At 34.5% G+C, this 3063-nt stretch overlaps 1 pseudogene; it reads right to left on the bottom strand.

The window, feature by feature from the left end:
- Positions 1-724: 724 nt before the first annotated feature.
- Positions 725-1722, bottom strand: LOC110198259 (serine/threonine-protein kinase MAK-like; annotated as a pseudogene).
- Between the last annotated feature and the right edge of the window lie 1341 nt (positions 1723-3063).

Genomic DNA, 3063 nt, shown 5'->3' with positions numbered 1-3063 from the left:
ACACTGTCCAGGAAGTGAAGATTACTGTTGCTGAGGTCAAGGGTACCTCCCAACCCCAGCTGCCCCCAGGGCTTGCTGCTTGCTCTTTCAGTAGAGCTAGACTGGAAGTGTTTACACTTCACTTGGAAACCTCTGTCCTGAGATTTTTCTTTAGATCTTTTCTGGTTGTACTAGGAGCACCACTGTTCTGACCCAACTCTTGTTTATTTTTGCCACTCATATTGACCCTAAGACACTATTTTGTCTTGGTTGTGGAGGAAATCTGCAGAGCTTAGAATTTTCTAACTTACTCTGCCATCTTCCCAGAATCCTCTCCCCATGGTCAGTTTTTAAGATAAGCAGGTAAGGTCTTGTTTTCCCCTCCAGACTGATTGGAGCCTGAGTGTGTGTGTTCTGGTACACTAAAGGTTAAATCTTTTTTTTTTCCTTTCTTTTGGAACAGATATGCTGGGCTACTTGTAAGGTTAGACTCCAAAATCAGAGTCTTCAATATCTTCCAAGCTATCTCCAGTCTCTGAAACAGTCTGACCCAGTGCCTTCTACCATTTCTGTGATCTACTACACAACATTATGCTTAGGTGACAATTTTTTGATGATACTTGGAAATTATTATTTTTGAACTTTTTGGTGAGGCTGTTGCTTTGAAGACTGCTGGGAAGGCAAATTTGGTAGCAGATGAATTTCTTATAGTGGCTGATGACTAAATTTTTTGTTGGGGATGTGGCTAGGTCTGGTCATCTGGTAGAAGTGTAAGTTCTAATTTAGTAAAGAATTGTTTTGACTCTATTGGCTAAAGTTGTTTATTCAGAGGTTGCTTTGGTTCCAAATACTGTGGAGAAGGGCCTAATATTTGACCAATTTGAAAATATGTATATTTCAAAGTTTGGCATGCTGTTGGCCATTTTGGGGGATACCAAATTCAGCCTACCACCCATAAGTTGTACAAGCTTCACTACTTGCATTGGAAATTAGAGTTTTCAAATTTGTGGGAACATATTGTGAAAAGCAGAAATTGACAGAGGATGCAAGCTGATACCTTTCTGGTCAATCACTTCTTTTTTTTTTAATTGGAATCACTTAAACTTGGCAAATTTTGAAGATTTCATCTACCTTGCTTATCCCTGGGAAAAAAGATCTCAGCATATGTAGTTCAACCATTATGCTGCCAATAGTCCATACATCAATGGGGGAACTCTATATGGAAGATTTTACAAAACTTCAGGGGCACAATACCACCTGGTGGATACACAATCAGTATATGATGGTTGTGATATTAATTGTCTTACAAGGCCAAAATCAGCAATTGTCACAAGTTCTGGGTCTATATAAAGAAAATTGTCTAGCTTCATATCTCTACGGAAAAATTCATGCTTGTGGATAAGAGCTAGCCCTCGCAATTGATAAATAATGTCTCTGACAACTGACGCAAGGAACAATTTGTTTCCATCCTTCATTAACCGATAGAGGTTTTCCTTCATGTATTCAGACACAAAATAAAGGTTTTCATTTTCTCTGATAGCTTCTTTTAACTTAATCACACTGTAATGGTTCAGTTTGTTCTAAGACTTAACTTTTCTGAAGCTCATGCATTCATTCCAAGAACAGAATTTCCTTTTTCATTCTTTTAATAGGCACCAGCTCTCTGAATTCATTGCTTTTTCCCATAAGTACACTCTCATTGGTGCCATCTCCTCGTTGTTTCCTAGTTGTAAATGGGTTCATTTTGAAAAATGGATAAAGCCAAAGTTACACAATAAAATTGTCTGAATGTCTGTCTGTCTGTCTGTCTGTCTGTCTGTCTCTCTCTCTCTCTCTCTCTCTCTCTCTCTCTCTCTCTCTCTCTCTCTCTCTATATATATATATATATATATATATATGTATACATACATATATATATAAATATATATATATACATACGTATATATAAATGTGTATACTTCTTTTTAAAAAAAATCTGTCTTTTTCTTCAAAATGTTGGTATAAAAGATTATATAGGTTCATGAGATTCAGGAATTAATATCTAGCAAATAAATAATGTGTCAATTCTCATTCATATTTAGTGTCTGGACCCTGGCTCATGATAAGTTGTGGTAGAGCAGGGGACAAGTGGCTGGGGGTGGGTAGAGATCCCAGGCCAGGCTACACTGGACTGAGAAGGGCAAAGAAAAAAAACACCAGGGAGCCACCAATCCTTTTAGGATTACCTTCCAGCACCACCTGCTTACCTCACTCTCTCAACATTTATGTTTAAAACTTTCAAAAGCAAAGGAATGAAAAGATTAATTTCATTCAAAAAAACATATTTGTATAAAACCATAAATTAGCCTTATATGTAAAGGAGAAACACTGAAAACTTTTTTTGAACAAGATCAGATTGAGTCAAGATTAAACAGTATTACATTTATTTGGTCGTAGTATTAGAAACATTTGTTATGGCAATGAGACAAGAAAATTAAAGGGAATAAGTATGGTCAAAGACAAGGGGAAAACATCTCTGTCGGTGGATATGATGGTTTGCTTAAAAATCAACAACAAAAATTAATCCAGAAAAAATTTCATAAAAATGATAGAATAATAAAACCAGGAAAAGTCAGTCAAAAAAGACATCATTTAAAAGAACAGAAATAGTACATCAAATAAGTGGAAGTTAATATACCAAGACATACCTAGTAGTTGTATAAATAAAATGATAAAATAGTTTTACAGAAAAAATGGAGCCAAAACCATTGAAAAGTTATTCAATATACTATACTTTGTAATTTTTCCTGCTTAAAATGCCAAGGAATATAATAAATAATTAGACAAAATTATTGTGGAAGAATATAAGGTCAATATATCAAAGAGAGAAAGAAAATAAAAATATAAAAGAAAGTTGTGTACTATTACCATTTTTAAGTTATATCATAAAGCAGAACTTAAATATTCAAAATTGGATGAAATAGAAAAAAATGAAACATTAAAATAGATTAGTGGAAAGATATGAATTAGAAGCAACCGAATGAAGCTGCCTAGTGTTTGATTAACTCAGAATAAAATAATTAGGAAAAAAACCTTCATAATAGT

This window comes from Phascolarctos cinereus, unplaced genomic scaffold (assembly GCF_003287225.1).
Source record: "Phascolarctos cinereus isolate Bilbo 61053 unplaced genomic scaffold, phaCin_HiC Scaffold_5;HRSCAF=322, whole genome shotgun sequence".
NCBI lineage: Eukaryota > Metazoa > Chordata > Mammalia > Diprotodontia > Phascolarctidae > Phascolarctos > Phascolarctos cinereus.
Note: the sequence above shows the minus strand (reverse complement) of the source record. Positions and strands in the feature narration are given on the sequence as shown.